This window comes from Malaclemys terrapin, chromosome 2, assembly GCF_027887155.1.
Source record: "Malaclemys terrapin pileata isolate rMalTer1 chromosome 2, rMalTer1.hap1, whole genome shotgun sequence".
Taxonomy (NCBI): Eukaryota; Metazoa; Chordata; order Testudines; family Emydidae; genus Malaclemys; species Malaclemys terrapin.
This window is the reverse complement of record NC_071506.1, coordinates 126,063,420-126,086,151: the sequence shown is the minus strand read 5'-3', so window position 1 is coordinate 126,086,151 and position 22,732 is coordinate 126,063,420.

The following is a 22,732-nucleotide window of genomic DNA, read 5'->3' as shown; positions in this document are numbered from 1 at the left end:
CTTTTATTTCCTCCCTTTTTGCCGCTGGCACCTGATAGGGCCTCATTGTTACTCTGGCCCCAGGGTTCGTGACGATGTGATGCTATGTCTCGGTTGTTGGACCCGGTTTTGTCGAGAACACATCTTGGTTCCGGAAGATCATTTCAGACACCTCATTCTTCTGGTCTGGTGTTAAATCGGGAGACACTCTCACCTGTTTGGAAGGCTTGTTTTCCTGGGTTAGGTCTTTTTGAATCGTTGTGCATGCCTCTTGTGTATGCCAGGGTTTCAGAAGGTTAACGTGATAAATCTATTCTTGTTTTCTGCGTCCTGGCTGCCGCACCTTGTAGGTTACTTCCCCCACGGGTTCAACCACCTCATAGGGCCCCTGCCATTGGGCCAGAAGCTTGCTTTCTGCCATGGGTACCAACACCATAACCCGATCCCCTGGTTGGAACTGTCGCACTTTTGCCTGGCGATTGTAATGGGTTCGCTGGGCCTCCTGTGCCTTCTCCAAATGTTCCCATAAAATAGGGGTAACCCGGGCTATCCGATCTCGCATCTGCATTACATGCTCGATTATATTTCTCCCCTCATTGGGTTCCTCTTCCCAGATCTCCAGGTGTCCTGATTAGCCTGCCTGCCTTAACTAGTTCTAGCAGGTTCCTGATTACTCTAGTGCAGCCCCTTCTCTGGTCACTCAGGGAACAGAAAACTACTCATCCAGTGACCAGTATATTTGCCCTCTACCAGACTCCTGTACCCCACTGGTCTGGGTCTGTCACACTACATATTAAAATCCATTTGAACTTGGCTTCACTATGTATGTATGTAAATTCTATGGTTAAAAAGCAATGGTATGTAAAAAAAAATGTGCCCAGATGGCAACCACAGGTCTGATTCACTAGCCCCGTTTTACACTAGTATAATGATATTTCTTTCAATGGCATTATAGCATTGTTTAACTGGAGTAGTGTAATAGAGGACCAGATTCCAGGTATGAAATCTTGATCCCATTGAAATCAATGTGAGTTTTTCCATTAACTTCAATTAAGCCAGTATTTCACTCCATTTTTGTTGTTGTTTGTTTTTTAAATATGGACTGAAATATTGATAAAATGAAGTTGATGTAAAAGATTAGAAATGGAGTCTTTTTGAAAAAAGTTTTACGATAACATTTTAAAAAGCATCTAAGTGGTTTAGGAACCGGAGTCCCATGTTCACAAGTGCCCAAGTCACTTAAGAGCCCAGGGCCCACTGACTTTCAATGGGATTTAGGTGCTTTTGAAAATAGTGCTTCGATTTCTATATTATTTAGGCACTTTTGAAAAGTTTATTCTTAATGACTAGCCTTATTTACATCAGATTTTCTCTTTGAAGGACATAGTATGTTCTTCTGAAGCCCCAGCTCAGTTACATTGTTGAATTTGACTTAATTTGAGGAAAATCTTAAAATAATCTGACTCCAAATTTACATAAAACTGGCAGTGATATTAATATGAACTGCTAATGCAAACCTATATGTTAGGAAGTTGCATTAACATCTGTCTTGCATATTTGCACATAATCACAACTTTTGTATCCTTTCTCTTATGGCAAAAGACCTCTAAGATTTCAGTTCATTTTTCCTTCTCAAAAAACAACATCACAGCATTTATTCAGCATCTTTCATCCAAAAGACTTTACATTAAATGTCTATTTGTCTGTCCATCTCCACTGCTTAGCAGTGTACATGCCATAAGATATCCAACTGAAACTCCAGAGCAGACTTTCCCAAATTGGAATTTGGATAGGGGCTAACACTGCTACTCTTACACGCAAAGTTCAAGATAATTAAATCAGAGGCTTATGGAAAAAATACATTTATGGTATATTGTGTAAGAAATATTTCTTCTTGCCTTAATTAAAGATCTTATGAAAAACATTTGGTATAGCAGCATTAGCCCCTGTCTACACTGCCCATGGTGTTTCAGTCCTTATTGTATGGACTTCCTATATTCAACATTTGTTCAACGTTGATGGACATGTGATAAACAGCATAGAGATAATCGGGAGATGGAAAGAAAGATGGATGTTTTGAGTAAAGGTCATTGGAATCTTTCATCTTGAAAGACAATATGCAAATGCTGGAATACTGCAATTGGTGTATGACAAGGACAAAGAAATTGGAGGTTTTCTTTCCATGTTTTTGATTACAGGACTATATTCAAGATATTGGCCTGAAATTTCAATAGGATCTTTTAATCTTAAAGAGTTCATCCACTTGTGGTGATTATTCGTCCTAGGTGGTCATAGAACCCAGTCTTGAAGTCATTAATCATATGAATAATTCCTCTGAAGCCACTAGAACTAATAATGTGAACAACAGCTATAAGATCAGGTCCATATTCCTGTGTTTGTGACATCTCAGTTGGTTACTGTAGAAATTCTTGTGATGTTCTAAATCAGGGATCAACAACCTTTGGCCTCCGGCCCACTAGGGTAAGCACTCTGGTGGGCTGGGACTGTTTGTTTACCTGCTGCATCCACAGGTTTGGCCGATCGTGGGTCCCACTGGCCGCGGTTCACCTCTCCAGGCAATGGGGGCTGCGGGAAGCGGCAGCCAGCACATCCCTCGGCCCGCGACGCTTCCCGCAGCCCCCATTGGCCTGGAGCGGTGAACTGCGGCCAGTGGGAGCCGCGATCGGCTGAACCTGTGGACGTGGCAGGTAAACAAACCGGCCTGGCCCGCCAGGGTGCTTACCCTGGCAGGCTGCGTGCCAAAGGTTGCCGATCCCTGTCCTAAATCAAGAAATATGAAGCTGACTCTGTACCTATGGCTCACATGAGCAGTTACAATGGTAACCCCAGAGTAAAAACTCTGATGTCACAAACAAAAGAATGTCTTCATAGGTATGGTTCGTGAATACTTTACCAAGTCAAAAACTACTATTGAAGTTATTGAGAGTTTTGCTCATGTAAGGACTGCAAAACTGAGCCTCTTGTGATAAATATCAGCAGTAGTAGATGATATCATAAAAAAAGATCCTTTACTAATCTAAATTCCATTGCCATTAGGAAAATAAGGGCCAAATTCAGAAGTGATGTGTTAGGTGATGTGAGTTAGACACATTTAGACTGCAGTAGACCTGCAATAGGATTTCAATAGGATCTTTGAATGGCCAGCTTACACTCCCTTACACACATGTACACGCAGTCTCAGAGAGTCTGAGTGAGTGTAGGGGCTTTTTACTTACACTGCCTTATGCCTAACTTCTGAGCTTGGCTATAAAAGAAGAAAAATACAGCAAATATGTTATCTGAATTCCAAATTATTTATAATTACAATAGAATGATTTGTAAATCACCCTGGGAGGTGGATAGAAAGCAGATGCTCACTGAATACCAGCAAACAGGGAGAATATATATGAAAATCTTCTGCCTTCATACCATAGAAAAGCTTGAGCTAGTTAACAGCGAAAGTGGGAAGGAAATCACTGAACCGAAAAAGATGTCAATAGAGTTCTTGCTCATTGGTAGTTACCATTAAACTAACTTGTCAAGGAAGAGGGACATGATAAACTGACATAATTAACATCTGTTTTTAATTAGTATCACTGTTGCTATTAGGAAAAAAATGAAGGCCTGGAGAGAGTTCAAGAAGAGATGAGCTATCCCAGTGTAATTACCACAACTCCCAGCAGGGTCTTTCTCATCTGATTAACACCACAGCAGGATGGTTGTCCTAGCATCCATCTAACTGCCACAGTCGTGGGATAAATAACAAAGGTGCTGACTGAGATACAAAAAGCTTTCCTGTTACATTTAAAATGTCCAAAGTTCACCACTATAGTCTCTGTATGGGCCAATTTAAATGATGGGTTTGGAGCATGGGAGTAAAGGGGGAGAAAGACTTTAAAAATTTAAATCCAAAATAATTTGCTGGAGAACAATTTAACTGAACTAAAGTGGCAAAACAAACAAACAGAAACATAAAAAGTTAGTTGCTGAAGGCAGGAACTGGAATATCCGAAAAACTTTCTTAGTTGCAAGTTATTTTCTGCTGCCCTATATACATACTGGGTGAGATTTCCAAAGTGCTCAGGGTTGGACCCACTCTAATCTCATTGAAGTCAGTGGGAGTTTTACCACTGACTTGAATGGGGACAGTGTTAGGCCAACACTCAGGGTGAAATTCTGGCCTACTGACATCAATAGAAGTTGTGCCATTGACTTCAGTAGTAGGGTTACCATTCGTCCGGATTTACCCGGACATGTCCTCCTTTTGTGTGCTAAAAATAGCGTCCGGGGGGAATTTGTAAAGCACTCACAATGTCCGGGATTTCCCCCTCCCCTGGCAGAGCAGAGCGAGCGGCTGGGAGGGCTGCAGGAAAGTCCCGGGCTGGACTCCGGAGCAGCTTCCTCCTCCCACCCCCCCCCCCCTGCATTCTGAGCCGGCCGGCAGCTCCTCCTCCTGCAGCCCGCTCCGGCAGCCCTGTGCAGGGCCAGGGACCGGGTTTTGTGTTGTGCTGGGGAGCTCAGCCATGTGTCCGGCTAGCACAGAGCCCAACACCCTGTTCTGAGCAGCAGGGTAAGGGGGGGCAGGAGAAGGGACAGGGAGGTTCTGGATGGGGCAGTCAAGAAACGGGTGGGGGCTTTTGGAGGGGAGTGGAGAAAGTTTTGGGCAGTCAGGGTACAGGTAGGGGGTAGGGTCCTGGGGGGCAGTTGGGGGGGGGTCTTAGGAGGGGGCAGTTAGGGGACAAGGAACAGGGAGTCTTAGGTAGGGGGTGGGGTTCTGGAGGGCAGTTAGGAGTAGGGGTCCCAGGAGGGGGCAGTCAGGGGACAAGGAGCGGGGGGTAGGGGGCTGGGAGTTCTGGGGGGAGCTGTCAGGGGGCAGGAGTGGGGAGAGGGATCGGAGCAGTCAGGGGACAGGGAGCAGAGGGGTATAGATGGGTTGGGAGTTCTGGGGGGGCTGTCAGGGGGCAGGAGTGTGGAGAGGGATCGGAGCAGTCAGGGGACAGGGAGCAGAGGGGTTTAGATGGGTTGGGAGTTCTGCGGGGGGCTGTCAGGGGGTGGGGAGTGGTTGGATGGGGCGTGGGAGTCCCAGGGGTCTGTCTGGGGGTGGGGGTGTGGATAAGGGTTGGGGCAGTCAGGGGACAAGAGGCAAGGAGGCTTAGATAGAGAGTGGAGTCCCGGGGGGCAGTTAGGGGCAGGGGTCCCAGGAGGGGGCAGTCAGGGGACAAGGAACGGGGGGAGGGTTGGGGGTTCTGGGGGGGCGGGAAGTGGGAGGGGCAGGGGCGGGGCTAGGGCGGGGCTCCTCCCGTCCTCTTTTTTGCTTGTTGAAATATGGTAACCCTATTCAGTAGGACCAGGACTTACGCTATAGTGCTTATTCAATGCCTGATTGGTTGGATTTTCAAAACAGCTCATCCAATGGACAGGTTTCTTCCATGTTGGTTCTGTACTTAACACTACTTGAGGCAAAAGATCACCTTCACACATCCAAGTTCAGGATTGGGGCCTAAATCAACTTAGGATACCATCAAAGAGCTTACGTGCTGCTTGCTACTCGTGATTTTTCATGACAAGCGACACAACCTTCCATGTAATACCTGTACAAAATGACACTATACCTTTCATCTTGCATACTAATAAATTGATAATACAAACTGATGTAATTAGCATTATTTGAGCAATTTCAGAAATACTTCTGATAATTTTGTTCTCTCAAAACTTCTTAACAGACCACTGATTTCTTTACAAAGAATTAATTACCTAAACATTCATAAACAAGCAGCTGTATTTGTTATTTTGTCAATAAAATTTAATATACTTTAATCTAATTTTGAAATTGCAATTAACTTTTTATAATTGTCACAGCCTGTAAGTTTCAGTCCACCATAATTTGATAAAACATTATTTCATTAGGCCTTTAATTAAAATGTGTTGATATAAATTCAAGGCTGTTACTTTGTAAGGATTCCTCCAATGTGCCACTGTTTGAAAGTGTTGAAGGGTCAAAAATATTTGTTTATTTTTGTCATTATAAAGTTGTAATAGATACTTTGGGCTATATTTTTTTTAATGTGCTGGCCTGATGCAAAAGGCCAGGGCAAATGGGAGAGAGAGAGAAAATAGGTACTCAGTTCTGGAGGGCATGCTCGCTTCATATCTAAGAACAGGAAAAGGAGGATACTGCACTGACATATGTGCCACATCCGTAGGAGGCCACGGTCTAAGGATCGGTGAGGTTGTACCCCAGGTCTGCTTAGCACTTACGCTACAGATTCCAGTTGAGTGCTAGCCAGTAGCCGACAAGGACACAGTGTGCTCCTAATAAAAAATAATAGATTGTGTTACCCACAATGTTTCCTCTTCCATTCTGTTATTGCAGGGATCAGCAACCTGGCGGGCTGGGCCAGTTTGTTTACCTGCCGCGTCTGCAGGTTCGGCCAATCACGGCTCCCACTGGCCGTGGTTCGCCGCTCCAGGCCAATGGTGGCTGCAGGAAGTGGCCTGGGCTGAGAGATGTGCTGGATGCTGCTTCCTGCCGCCCCCGTTGGCCTGGAACAGTGAACCACGGCCAGTGGGAGCTGCGATCAGCCGAACCTACGGACATGGCAGGTAAACAAACTGGTGCTTACCCTGGCGGGGCGTGGGCCAAAGGTTGTCGATCCCTGCACTAGGTAATTCCAGTGAATAATATTGGATTCCTGCTTTAAGAAAGAGATATTTTTCCTTCAGGTGTGGCGAAATCTTAAGGTTCCAAGCCTGCACTAGTTTCATAATAGCCAGACATTTTAAAATGCTGAATGAAAAAAGGCTTGAGAGATAAAGGGTACAATTTTCAAAAAGAACCTAAGTGACTTAAGAGACAAAATGTAATTGAAAGCCAATGGGACTTAAGCTCCTAACTGGCCTGTTCACTTTTTTGAAAATGGATCTCAACCTTCTAAGTCAGTTTAGGCACTTTTGAAGATTTTAACCATTATCAGAGTAGGTGTCATTCATGAACAAAAAATATTAAAGAACAGCAATGTTACTGGAATAATTGGAGTCTACACCTTTATGTAATAATATTTTTACTGATTCATCCTTCTGTTGAACACAGCGTGTCCATGCAAACATCTGCCACATGGACACCACAGGAGAAGAATTCATGCCTTCAGACTTTCACACTTGCTAAACGGATGCCTCATGGGCTAATAATAGTGAGTCTGGGAGTGAGCTACCAATGTTTGCACAGCATATGGTACATAAAGTGAAGTACATGCAGCAAGGGTACAAAAGCACTATAAATTACACACACAAATTGTTATTACCATCCTTCTCTTGGTGCTACAAAAATATTTATAATGATCTCAGAGCTTGTTAAATTGACTTTTAAACATGGGAGACCTATTTTTTTTCCAAATTAAAATTTATAACTAGAAAATAGAAGGCTAAAGTAAGACTTTATAATATTTTGATTCAGGTATCATTTGCCATTACTGCCTGCTCCTGCAGCTGGCTCATTGAAGAGATAATTTGCAAACACAGCAAATTAGGCCAAGAATTATTTACATAAAACACTTATGAACTATAGGCCCTGAATTTAAATCCACCATAGAGAATATACCAGAATTACTTCAGTTCATCACTGTCCACTGATTGCCATGTGCAACAAAGTGGATGACAAAGCTTCCAACTTGCCAGTAATTTATCATCAACTCTGTTTTTAATACAGAACTGGTATCTTGAAGGATTCATGCAAACCAAGCTGGAGAGTAGACTAGTATTCTCTAACTGGATTGTCTGTGAGTGCATAGGCAGGGGCAATGAGAATCAAATTATCACAGATCCCAGCTATGCCCAAAGGAGAGTTCAGTGCTGGGAGCAATTAAAAAGAACTATTCCATTCTTCTGTACTGTCATCCCACACATTGGCAAGTCATTGAAAGCAAAGAATAAAACTCCTCACACATAATTAGCTAGTACAAACTGATGAAAGAATTAAATATAAAGTGTTCTGCTCAAAGACATGATCATCAATCTACAGTTCATTCCATCACCACTGATTTGGAAATGCAGTGAGATAGGCAAATTATCCCATCCTCCCACACAGTCCTTAAGGGGTAGAGAAGATGGTCTCAGACCCCTTCTTAATCCTTTTTATTTTTTTGATTTTTGATGTGGCTAGCTTAGCTTGATTAGTTCAGTCCCAAGTTAAATATACAGAAATAAAAGGACTTCTAAGACCTAATGGAACTGCTCCGAAAATTAAAGTAAAACATTTAACCAAACATTTAAAAATTCAATGACCTTTCATAGGACAAACAAAGTTTTAGGTGTCTAACCAGCATAATTTGTACATTTGGACCTACAGGATCCAGGCTGAATTCACTCCAATATAGTAGGTTGCTGCTCATAGTGATTTTTTTGGCAAAGTCAGATTGTCAGTTTAGTAACATGGTCAAATGTCTGGATCCACTGAAGTTTTGCCATTGATTTCAATGGGGCCAGGATTTCACCCCTAGTCTTTTAACTTACAGCTTGTCTACACTGGCAATTTACAGCGCTGCAACTTTCTCACTCAGGGGTGTGAAAAAACACCCCTCTGAGGGCAGCAAGTTTCAGTGCTGTAATGCGCCGGTGTAGACAGTGTACCAGTGCTGGGAGCCGTGCTCCCAGCGCTGGTGGCTACACCCCTCAGGGAGGTGGGTTTTTTAGAGCGCTGTGAGAGCTCCCTCCCAGCGCTCTGCCATGACCATACGAGTCACGTTAAAGCTTTAGCATTGCCAGTGCAGACTAGCCCTTACTTACCTGCTGCATATGGGTTTCACAGACCAAGAGCAGCAATCTGATGCTGAACAGGTTAGGATCTTTAATATCCAATTGAGAGTTTGGGGACAATTCTGCCCTGAGTTATACCAATATATGAGTTTGGGGGCAGACTCTTATGATTGCTTCACCAGTAAATGTAAACTTGGTTGATTGACTTCAGTAGGTTGCCCAAGTGTAATTGAGGGTACAATTCATTCTTAAATGTTCCTACAGCTAATCTTTCAGTAAAATCTTGCATAATCTTCTAATAAATATGCAGTGTAATACATGCACATGAGCAGCTTTGGTTGAATGAACTAAAGACATAGAACCGTCATTCCACACAACACAGTCACTGTCTCTTTTTCTTCTGTGGGAGAACACTTTTTGTGACAGAATGACCCCCTGCATCTTTAAGGGGAGTGGAGGGGTGGTATTTGTCTCGCTGAATGAATGAATGAAGGAAGGAAACTGTGCTTTGTGGCTTGGAGTGTGGGAGATGAAAACTGCTTCAAAAGGGTCAGCATGGTCTGAGGAATGAGGAGTTTAAAAGGGGCAACTCTGTGCCTGAAGCCTCCCTTTTGCAAGAGGGGGAGCCGGTGGAAGCCCCTGGGTATGGTAAGGTCCTGGCAATGGATTTGCTGGAGGGACCTAGATGGAGAAAGAGGGGGAGCTGGTAAAAGCCCCCCCAGGTAATTATGGAATAAACATGGGGTTATCTGCACTGTACACTTTTATCTGCAAGGTAGTCCCAGACATCTAATAATAAAGTTGCGACCTGAGTAAGCCCATGTTAAATGTCTCCTGTCCTTTCAGTATAGCCAGACAATGTGTAACTATATAGTGGTACATTTAGGTGAAGTGAAAAAATGTACAGTTCATAATCCCTCATTGGCATGCTTGCTTCCAATGTTTGCATTAGTTTTGTGAGCATTTATAATTATTTGAACTGGCAACTTCTCCCATTGAAGTCAAAATTCTCATTAGGGTCAGTGAGAATTGGATCAGGCCCAAAGTTTACATTTTTTGGTATAGTACTTGATTCTGCATCATGTAATTCAATGAGAGCTTGGCAATTGACTTCAAAGGGAATAGGATTGTGCGCATAATGGGTGAACAGTGGCCAAATCTTGTAATCCTTACTTATGCAAGACTCCTCTTGCTAACTTCAGATGGAGTATTGCCTACATAATTCCTACAAGATTTGACATGTTACCATAGTCTGAGACAGGGATCGGCAATCTTTGGCACGCGGCCTGCCAGGATAAGCACCCTGGTGGGCCAGGCCAGTTTGTTTACCTGCCACGTCCGCAAGTTCGGCCAATCGTGGCTCCCACTGGCCAATGGTGTCTGAGGCAAGCGGTGTGGCCTGAGGGATGTGCTGGCCGCCACTTCCTGCCGCCCCCATTGGCCTGGAGCGGTGAACCGCGGCCATGGGAGCTGCGATCGGCCGAACCTGCGGACGCGGCAGGTAAACAAACCGGCCTGGCCCGCCAGGGTGCCGATCCCTGGTCTGAGAATAAATAAATGTATACATGCCACAGGTTGCCGATCCCTGGTCTGAGAATAAATGAATGTATGCATAAATAAAGGCATTGCATGTTGTTGGCCATTGCTTTTGTTCTATGGCGCAACAGCAGAATGTCAGCAATGGATTGTCCATAAGAACAGAAAAAACACTTCTTTCTGTTGCACAGAGAAAATTCAGACATGAGTGACCCACAGACTTGCATTCCCACCCTTGTGGTGCAAGATGGTGGCTCATATTAGTTCATTGGGCTGTAAACAAGTTGAAAAGTTTGCACAAGATCTAACATTTAAGGTTATTTAAACTTCACTCCTATTCATTGCACTGGGAGATTTGCTTCATATATGTGAGTCTCTCCTTGTGTCACTATCAGATCATTTTAATCAATATGAATACATTAGTCTTATAATACATACGGCTAGGTGGGTAAATCCATGATCAGAAACACCCTAATCTTTTTAGTATATCAATGACATTTCATCTTTGAAGTCAATTAAAAAAAGAAGACGAAAGAAAGAAAATGAAAGATTTAGCTAGAGCTAAAGCATTGCATTTTCAGATAAGGATTAATGCTGATCCTCTGTGTATGTGTGTGTGTTTCTGCAAATGAACATTAGATGAGACCTGCTGTGACCTATGTAGACTGGCTAATTAGACAGATATAAAAAGAAACTATAAAAAAATCGCATTTTTGCAAGAAGGATAACTATAACTGGAACATATTTTGAAGAATATAATATGCCTGCAAAACTTAGATCAAAGTTAATCTTTTAAGTCACTCCATGGAACTCAATGTGGTTACACCCCAGATGAATTTGCACCTGAGAGCTTCTTAACTTCATTTATCCTTCTCTCATTGAAGTCAAAGACAAAAATTCCATAGATTCCTCCCCCCAGCCTCAGTTCAAATCCTACAATTCATTATTAAAGTGAATGGGGCAGATACTTAACTGTTGTAAATTTTCTTAGCTCTGATGAAGTCAATGGAGCTTTGTCAGTTTAGACCAGCTGAGGATCCATTCCAGTGTGTTTAAATAACATCAGGAAAAGTAGAATTTTGCAATATATGTATGTTTCCAAAATGCTTCTCCTCCTACATCAAATATTTTCATTTTGGCCAGTTGAATTAATTGCCAGAAAAAGGGCATGCTCAAAACACGCACAGCAGGTGCCTCTTCAACTTAGTTAACATTAATTGTTTTCTCTGCTATTTTGAATGTCAGCACTGAGCTAGCCCTTCAAATTAAGCTATCTTGTTGCAATGGGAACTAATCAAAATCTTTTTTTTTTCCTGAAGACTCCAAATAGCACTGATATAATCTGGTTTTGGACAAACAAACAGCTGTTATGTGCAGCAGCAGATCTAATGCTGAACACACTGATTGGACCAGGCAAAATGAGAGGAGCACTGATCAGCATGGTGCACATTTCCTTGGCAAAGATTTGAGAGCCAGTGATCCAGCCACATCACGTCCATTTACAGACTTGTACTGTATTTCAACACCTAAAAAAACTCAGCTAATTATGCATAGTGTACGTCAGCAGGAGAGCCGAGTTTTCAGCAGAACACAGGTTATATGCTGGACCTGCAGATGTTGGGTGAGTGCTAATCTAGGCATTTATACCATGCTCCAAATCTAAGTACTGAATGCCCCTGTGGCATCAGAGCAATTGTGATGAGGATGCTGTAGACCGGGATTTGGCCATGTTTGGAGAGATACAGTGCTCATAACGTGCCAATGTTCAGGACTTTTTCTGCATTCATTAGCGAGGCCTCAAATGTTCTCCCTCCCAAGCAAAAAAGCAATAGATAATGGAGATACAGGCAATAGGAAGAGAAAGGCAACCTAGCCTATTATTTCTAGGGTATCTTTCTTTGTTTTACAAAATGAAATGGCTCCCAAGAGAGTCCTGATTCCTACAGACCCAATCCTAAATGTAAGCAGGTGCTTTTTCTTTTGCATTGACTTTGATGAAGCTTAAACAGCTGCTTGAAGTTAAGCATGTGTTTAAGTGCTTTTCTGAATAGTAATGTTTTCTTGAATTGAGGCCTGGGTCTTAAAGGAGCCCTGGTTCATTGCTACCTCCAGCAATGTCTGGTCAGAATCTGTTCTTCTGCATGTTCAGCGTCCTGGTCCTCAGTCATTACCTTCACTGCTTTTACCATGTTTGCTTCATTTTCTGTTGGATAAATGCCATGTGTCAACTCATGTGGCAAAATCCGCTTTCAATGAAATTAGTCTTCCTTTGATTTATTTTTTGATCCTCTCCTGAATGGTGGCTGCTACGATGGCAACTTTGCCTCATACTTTTCTGCATTCAGTGAAATGTTTATCCCCAGGCCTTCCAGAATGGGGCCAAAATTCTGTGAAATTCTAAATTTTCCGTTATATTAAATGGTCTTCCATTTACAGTGCCTAATTCTAGTCAACCAATGTGGCAAGTAGCTTCATCATTTGTTATTGTGATTGCCTAGTTATCACTAAGAGTCCATAATAGCGTCTGTTGTAGGAGCCTTCTTGGGTGTGGATTCATCAGGATTGGGTGCATATTGTGGTTGTTCAATATTTTTATTCTGTAATTCTTTTTGTTTCCTAAAGAAAGTGCAGCATACACCTTAGGGTGGTGTCCTTGAATGTGCCTTTCCAGGTTGGTGGCATAATTCCCTGACATGATTGAAGGGCACTCCGTCTCCCCAACTTGACCAATTGATTTTTTGTCCACTGCCATATCTGAAGAACTTTCTTATGGACGTCTGTTGGTTTCTTTCCATGATTAATTCTCAAGCGCTGTAATAAATCACAGAAGAAATATAATTTTTATAAATTAGCCAAAGGCGGCAGCACAGCACAGTTGCATATTTCCAGAATCTGATCAAGTATGTTTGTGTTGTAGCAAAGTAGCAACAAGAAGTCTGAGAAGCAGTTCAGAGAAGGGTGATCTCCAGTCATTACCTATCCATTTGAGTTTGTTTAACTTGCAGACTTTCACAGAGCTTGTTCTGACTCTAGACTGCTCCTTTCCAAATTCCAAGCTGTTTCTCAGACTTCTTGACAGTGCCGCTACTTTGCTAATACACTAGTAGTGTTGGACTGGGGAGAAGCCAGAGATACTGGCCTGTGGGGAAAAGTTCAAGGAGCCTAGAGCAACCCACCAAAGAGGAGGGAACTCCCATTCCTTGAGGCTTAAGTATGAGGTTTAGAAGAGAGAAAGGGGAGCTGATGATTACTGTTTTCTCTTAAGCCTCACCTTCCCAAGGCAAGAGGAGTGGACATTCCCAGCCTAGAATACCCCTGCAAACAAGAAAAGTTGTAGCATGTGTGTCCTTACTCCAGCTGTACACAAAAGTTCCATCTGACTCCAGTTATGAAGCACATCTATCTTGGAGCTCCCCTGCTGCCTCATTTGTAGGCAGCTCCTAAGCTTCACTTCTCCCTCTTTACTCTTGTGGGCTGGCCTCCTACTTTCATTCTCATCTTATTATACTGGGGCAGGCCTTCCAGTAGCAATCACATGCCCATATGTTATTTTGTTGTCTTGTTTTATAATGGAGAAAAATCACAGCCATTTTTTTTTTAAACATTGAACTTGAAAAATGCTGAACCTTAGTTTAACTGGTAACACACTCCCCCCTCCCCCAGTTCAGGTTCAATAGGAATAACAAAATTATAGTAAAGGTTTGGTTGCAGTACAAGTACAAATATTGGTTCAAACTGGTTTTCTTGTTCTGGTTCGGTTCCAGTGTAACTGACAGAAATACCACATCTGCTGTCCCTAAAGGAATAATATACACACTTGCTTGCAAGATTCAACTCAAGATCAACACTTTGCTTAACCCCACAACACTGATATATATTTATAGTGAAAACAAGGATAAGTTTATTATCAAAGTCTAGAGATTCAGGAGAAAGTGAGTAAAGATATTGGAAACAAAAGGTCACATAAAACAAAATCATAACAAGCTTTCTAGAGAGTAAACTTATCTATCAGGTTAACGTCCTGTCTAAAGAATTTTATTTCACACAAACTCTTTCCAACCAAACATTTCCAACCAAGGTTGGCTGAGATCCCGTTTTCATGAATGTAAACAGACAAGATGAGCAGGCTCCAGGCACCAGCTTCTCAAGCAGGTGCTTGGGGCGGCCGCTCCGGAGGGGGGCGGCACATCCAGGTATTCGGCGGCAATTCGGCTGACAGTCCCTCACTCCGCCTGGGAGTGAAGGACCTCCCGCCGAATTGCCGCTGCAGAGCGCCATCGAGGCTTTTTTTTTGTTTTTGTTTTTTGTTTTTTTTTGTTTTTTGTTTTGGCTGCTTGGGGCGGCCAAAACCCTGGAGCCGGCCCTGAAGATGAGGTGGGATGTCTTCTTTGCCTCCTATATATACCACAAAAGTTCATTGTCTGTTTTCAGAGACAGGAGAACTGCTTGTAGCTTGTTTTTCATGTTCACTTCACATCTCTTTGTTAACATTTTACTTCATATGTAATGTACATCCACTGTGTTAGCTTACAATACTGAAATTACATCCTGACACAGAGAGATACATTTCTTACAATCTGTCTGCAGGAAAACTTTTTTTTTCACATCTGTTGGTGAATAATGCCTTTAAAACCATATATTTATACATAGTATCTGTACATATATTTCTAAATAGTATTAATTACCAATGTGACGTGGGCTTTCATTTAAGATCTTACATGGCATTCTTTGGTGAACCAGAATGTACATACCAGAATCAAGATATTCTGTTACATTCCCACCCCCTCTCACCAGTTGGTGTTTAAAGGTTCTTTGGTCACATGTGGTATAACAGAATTTGGGAAATATTGGTGATAGAAAAACTTCCCTATCAAAAACACGTCCTGTTCGGAAAAATAGTTCTGAAATGTACTTACCTTTTACTGAATTCACAGAGAGAAATAACTGTCCAGCTGCCAAGGCCACAGTTATTCTTTTGTTTACTAATTAATGATAAATAGATCTCGTATAGCAATTCCATTTCTTAGTGTTATTTCCAATTGAAAATTATATTTATATGGAAATACCAACGAAATATTTTAAAATATCCCATTAGCAGTGGATCCTTGTTTCAAAACGAGGCTTAGGTGCTGATTGTGATATTATACCAGTGTAACTCTATTGACGTCAGTGGAGTTACACTGGTTGTGAGTGGATAAACAAGCTATTAGTGAGGAATGCTGACACTAAGCATGAGCGAACTAAGCACGAGAGGTAGGATATTCAAAAGCTCCCAACATATGCTTAATTCTTCTGCATTGAACTCTATGGTAGAACTTCCAGTCATGTCCATTCAAGAGTTAAACCAATGCTACATAAGTTTGAAAATACCACTCTAGGAGCTCAGCAAAATTTCTGCTCAGGTTCCAACACCACTTTTAATTCTATCCTCACGTCTCTGCTCCCCCGCCCTTAAGTCTTGGAGACCTTAGCCAGCTGTTCCATGAAACTTAATCTGTCCAACTGAGCATATGAATTTTCAGAGGTTTGTTTCCATAATAATATACTGCATCATAATATACTGTTGCAATAGTCTGCATCATGTATGAGGTGATTTATTGTACTATATATTAGGAGGATGCCAGGTCAGATTAAAAGAAGATTCTAGTATTCTTGGGATCCAGGCTCCATTCCGGAAAAAATGACCCCAGATTTGTCAGCAGGTGGTGCACTGATGATGATGATCATGACGACGATTTATTTGAATTGCCATGGACCAGGACCCCACCTTGCTAGGTGCTGCATTAATATGGAACAAAGAGACTATCCTTGCCCTCTGAAGATCATACAGTCTAAACAGAGAAGACAGACACAGAGGGTGGGGGATAGGGTAGAACACACAAGCAAAGTTAACAATATGATGGCGATTTTGTGCACCCCCCTTTTTTCTTTTTGTGGGTTTAGTTAGGAGAGGATAAGCTAAAGGGAAAGGCGAGAGGACATTGAAAGGAAGGGGGCCGAGGAGACAGGGCATGAGAGAAAATGGTAAGAGAAATGACACTGAGGTGAAGAGACTATAAGGGAAGCATAGGACTGGAGCAAACAGCCAGTCAGCACAGGGCAGAGAAAGTCTAACCTGAAGAAAATTCTCCTGAAGAAAGGTCTTTGCTCTGGCTGCTTCTGCCACTACAGGCTCGAGTCTTTTGAAGTCTTGCTGCCCATGCAGCATGCAGAACCTAGGCTGTTTGGGCATAGGGACAAGAGATTTATTAAATATCTCTTGACCCCTTGATGTTTTTGTCATGTGATATGCGAACTGATGTTTGTTGAACTAGAGGCAAGTATAAATTACTAATCATTTGCTGTCCAATGTACAACGAAGCTGCATACCCTGCCTCTCTGCTCTCCTTTATGTAAGTGGATATGCTAGCATTCTTGGATGACTGGGAATCTGAAGCTTCTGGAAGGGATGTGCACTGGGTAATTACGGTGGCACTTCCAGCTAATCCTGGGAGAGTGAACCTGGTAAGCTGGGCTCTCTAAGCCATGGTGTTTGAAGGGATTGGGTGGTGTTTCTGGACTGTATGGATACCGGAATGGTAAGGGAGAATCTTGGTTGTGTAGTCACTTTAGTTACACCATGTCAAGAGACAATGACCATAGAGTTATTGGAACATAGTGATTTTTTTTCTCTGTGTGAGTATTTAATTGTATTATTTCCCAAAGTGTTTATTTCTGTTTTGTAATACATAGGGTATAACTGTAAGCATACATCTGCACCAGTCTGAGTCTTCCATTCATGATTATGCAATGATGCTTAATAATCAGATTTTTGAAAACTACATTACATATTGCAGATAAATACATTATGTTCCAATCAGGTAAGACTAAAGGTGTGGGACAACTTTGGGGGAAAGCTAAATGGTTACATCTAACAAACTTAGTACTTTCTCATTTATTCCATTTCCACTCACTAAACCTTACTTACAACTTTGTTAAAGCTTAGTTAAAAGTTCTCTGATAAATGATTGTTTACAGTTACATAATTTCAGATGTCTGAGATAAATGACTTTAAATTGTATACTATTCAGCAATTACTTATGTAAAGAAGATCTATACCAACTCTAGACTTTTTATAGAGCTGTCATTGCAAAAAGACTACAGGTGCTGATGAGATCTACTGTTTCCTGAATGATAAATTTCATAATGGCAAAATCATCTTGCTGTAACAATAAAGCACTTGCTAACTACTGTAGTTGATTAGAATAAAATGTAAGCATATTAATGGATTTCATTTTCAGAAGTGCTGCCCTTTTAGGAAAGAGCTATTTTAGTTGTGAAGTAGATAGCCACCAGGAATCCACAAAATTATACCAGCTACTTTGCTTATTTTTATTTTAATAAGCAGGTTGAGCAATTCCAGTTAAAAATGCTATCATTATTCTTAAACACTTTCGGAAACAGTTTTTTGAAGGTTGATATGGCACTGCTGGAAGCTATTGTAATTAGTAAATCTGCAAAAGCCTTGTTCCAGTTATTTTCCTCACCTTCAGTATACTACAATTTATTAGTGAGCCTATTATTTATGCACCCCCTTGGGCCGTTTAGCATTTGCTTCAGTTAATGAGAATCTTCATCTTAATTATCAATACTCAGATATGCTCTCCCCCCAAAATGAATCAAGCACTCAGAAATATACTCCAAAATAGTGTCATTTTGGTGTTATTAAAACCAGAGAATTTCCATTGCATCGTACTGCATTATCATCAAAGCTTCTTGAAAGACACTTTGTGAAATTTGATATATTATGCATATCTTAATTAAAAACATGAACTAATAGTAAAAGACACTGAATAATTAAAAGCAAATGTCCACATGAAGGTTCTATATGAATTATAATGAAAAAAAATTTTTTTTGAGGTTTATAAGCAATTCGGAATGGTACTGCACAGGATAAAAGTCAAAATTGCAGTAAATACAGTTTCAGGTCACCTCTGTATAACTACCAAGTTACTGTGTCAGTATTATGCATGATCATAGCCCGCTAGTTCTGTCCAATTGAATAATGTCCTCCTTTCTGAATTATAGGATTGCAGTGAAGTAAAAACAAGGATTGTTGCATGACAGCCAGAAGTTCAGGCTAACTTTTTGACCAAAGGAAGCTCAACCGGCCATCCATTAAACTTGTTCAGTCATTTTTATTTAAAGAGCTGCAGAAGTTACGAGTCCATAGCTGTAGTTTAGAGGCAATCCAAACAATCCATCTAAAAAGCATTCTGAATGCTTTATTATTCTAATTTATCACATTAAAGTTCAAGAAAGTGTCTCTGTAATAATACTGTGTTAGTTTTCACACAGTGAACAGACCATATAAGATTTCATCATCAAAATTACAGCATAACGATGATATAAAAATGAAGAACACAAATACTAAACTTGGGATACTGAGCTTAATGTAATTGTATCTTATTGTATCAGTTTCAAATAAGTTTGCAAAATCATAAATGTATGCAGCCCTTGATTCCTCTTTCTGGCCCATCTCCCAATTCTGTAATCTTTGCTGAAGTATTGAAGTTACTTCTGTGGGCATTCTGCACCAAAAAAATAAAAATTTTGTGCTCAATATTTTAAAATTCTGCAAATTTTGTCAAAAATAACACTATATAATCATGCCAGTTTCAATTATTTTGGTAATTTATTTAAAAATACCTGTCAGCAAGTATGTCTGTAACAATACAACAAAGAGTCCTGTGGCACCTTTAAGACGAACAGATGTATTGGAGCATAAGCTTTCGTAGGTGAATGAAGTGGGTATTCACCCACGAAAGCTTATGCTCCAATACATCTGTTCATCTTAAAGGTGCCACAGGACTCTCTGTTGCTTTTTACAGATCCAGACTAACACGGCTACCCCTCTGATACTTGTAACAATACTGACACATACAAAAACTTCTTCTGGGACTAGAGATTTAAAGAAAACCCTATGACAATCCAGTTTCTGTTTCTCTGGCCCCTTCTGCTCTGCATCCAGAGCCCAGCTGGGGGGACAGACACTCACAACCCCTCCCCCCCCCGGCAATACACCCAAACTCCCTCCTCCCCAGAGCCCAGATGTGGGGGCCCACCCTTGCCGAGACACCCATCCTCTTTCCCCTTCCCCTCCCCACCTCTGAGCCAAGGCACCCAGAGGGAGAAACAGCCAGATGCTCGGTCCCAGGCTTGCACAGAGTTTCCTGCGTGCCGCCCTCTCCTTCCCTCAGGGCATGCTGGGGACTCCCCCCAGCAGTGTGTTCTATGTGCAAGCTGGACTCTACTGAGTACAGTGGACCTTAGTCATGGCTAGCAGCACTGCAGCCCATTTTGGGGACGGGAAAGGAAATTCTGCGTGCACAACGTTAATTTCTGCAAAATTCTGCATTGCTCAGTAGCGCAGAATTCTCGCAGGAGTATGAAGTGCATACTGAGGATAAGAACAAACCTACCTATGTTGAACACTACAAGGGAAAAAAGCAAACGGTTAACTCTGATCTATAACATACATCAATATTGATTGCACAGTCCATTCCAATTTGGTTGTTCTCAGGGAACTATTTTCAACTACTTTGTGGTAAGGCAGAGCCTGACTTTCTTGCCACTCCCACTAGTAATAACTTTCAGAAAGATCCTGATTCTCATGTTGATCCACTGAATTTTATTTCCTTCCATTTCTTATTTTCAAATGGCAAAAAACCCAAATGCTAATTTTTGAACACAAGAAAATATATATAACCAAAGACATGATTTATGTAAAATTCAGCCATTCTATTGGCACACACTGAGAAAGAGCAGTCAGAAGCAGGAAGAAGGGGATATCTTCATCTATACAATGCTCAGACTGGATTCTGGAATCCCTGAATAGGCCAAGCTCCTCTTGTTTATAGGGCGGGCTTTGCCTGGTTGAAGGTTGGTCTTGAATGTATAGAGTATATTCAAAATCTACGGTGAAGCTCCCATTGATTTAATTAGTGATTATTGCCTGTGAGAGGTCTGCAGAATCAGTCCAAATTTAGTATTTTAGCGCGAGTCCCAAGCCCCTGGTATACTGGACAGGGCCGGCTCTAGGTTTTTTGTTGCCGCAAGCAAAAACCAAAAAAATTCCGAGAGTGCAACTGCCAAAGCAAAAAAAAAAAAAAAAAAAAAGTTGGACTGAATTTGTGCCACCCCAAGCACGTGCTTGGTTTGCTGGTGCCTACAGCTGGTCCTGATACTGGAACAAGGAGCACGCAGGCCTCTTATTCCTTCATGTCGTTACCCTTTGCTGGCCTGAGTTATCTGGAGGATGGTCAGACCAGTGTGTCGAGAGTACTAAACAGCTCTTCAGCTGCTCCACAGCCCAGATCAGAAAGATACTGAAGTAGGTTGCAAACTCATGCCCCATCTACTCACTCCTTGGATCCTGCCTCCCTTATGTTGTAGTTCATGTGTCTCCGAACTGTTAAAGATTGGGATGGCTCAGGCAGAACCTTCAAAGAAGATGCTCATGGATAGAGGGTCAGTAGTAATTACAAGGGATTCCCATGGAAGGATGGTGTTGGTGGGGTTATATTTGCCCCAGGGCGCACCTGGGTACCATCTGACACTCCCATTTTGGAGCTGCTCTCAATACATTCCAGTCTCTGTGGGGCTCAGTCTCCTTCTCGCTGTCTTCCTGATTGTTAATCAGCTGAGAGCTTACCCGTTACACAGAGAAGTCAACTGTCTAATACAGCAATGGGAATGGTGCAGAGTCTTCAAGAGATGGGGGGATGCGTGGCTCAGGAGCAGCCCTGCAGCTGCTACTGAGGGAGTGCCCCCTCCCGAGGAAGCCCATAAACTATATTTTGGCTCTGTTAATATGACTGAGTTGTGACCCTTTGTCCAGTGAAATAAGTTCCAAATAATTATATCTTACACATTATAGCTGACATACTGCAGCACTAGAACGATCAATCTTAGTCTTGTGTTTGTTCAGGAGTAATACATAAATAAAATCAGTTTTCACTCTAGAGGGGAGTGCTTGGGAAAATAGCTTCCATTTTTCTCTATGTAATGAAGAAAACTTTTAAACCCATGCAGGTTTGTCATATACAGTCGAACCTCAGAGTTACATACACGAGAGTTACAACCATACACCTCATTTGGAACTGGAAGTACACAATCAGGCAGCAACAGAGACAAAAGAAAAGAAAAGAACACATTCAGTACAGTACTATGTTAAACGTAAGTTACTCAAAAATAAAGGGAAAGTTTAAAAAAAAGAGATTTGACAAAGTAAGGAAACTTTCTATGCTTGTTTCATTTAAATTAAGATGGATAAAAGCAGCATTTTTCTTCTGCACTGTAAAGTTTCAAAGTCAGTGTTCAGTTGTAAACTTTTGAAAGTGCATCCATAACGTTTTGTTCAGAGTTATGAACATTTCAGAGTTATGAACAACCTCCATTCCCAGGGTGTTTGTAACTCTGAGGTTCTATTGTAAGCTAACACTGAACAAATAATGCTAAATATTAATATTGGTATTAGTTCATCTATACATAACTTTCCTAGGCCAACGTACAGAAAAATATGCATGACTCTGATAAAGGATTTCCTTAATGCACATTACAGCCATCAATACTGCCAATATAAAAGCTTAATCAAATGTTGTATTTTGTCCATAATTTTGAATATTAAGGAATTTGCAAGTAGAGATGCGACCACTTGGATGTACAACACAAAACTGTGTATTTCTTTAAACAACATTTGTTCAGCTATTCTCATCAGACCGTGATCTCTGTTTGGAGTCCTGATTTTTTATTATTTATAAATAATAAGTAACAACATAAACATTGACTTATGCTGGATTGAGTTGTGCATTGTTACCTGATACAACCTGAACACAATGTAACATAGACATGTTGCTCGGAAACTGTGTCTTTACCATATATTTTACTGATTACTGACATCCATGGTCACATGAACAAATTTTTACACCATCTTTGTATAATCCAAAAAGAAAACTCCTGAGAAAACCACATAAAAGTGGAGTAATAAATGGACTCATTCTTGAGGTCCAACTCTGTGACAGCTCTGCAATAGTTGAAGTTATCACCCAAATTATTTCCATAGTAATATAATTGAATGTATATTTTAATGTGATGCAAACTAGAAACCAATTATGATTTTTCTATGACTCTTAATGGCAAGATTCAATATTCTTACATTCCTATAATGTGCTCAAACCATGATCACATCTTCCCAGGATATGATCCAAAGTGAGTGACAAATTCATCTCTCAGATCTTAGGTTGGTGAATAAGCATGCATTTCTTGTGGCAATCATGAGAAGATGGAACCAACAGCATTTGGGAATCTGCCTCAGTCCCTCACTTCAATTTTAAAGAATGTCTGAAAGCTGCTTTTTAAGAGGTGTTTCTAGTTGTAAAACTTTTGGCTACTGTGTGACCCTTTCCATGTTAAGGCCACTTAGTTT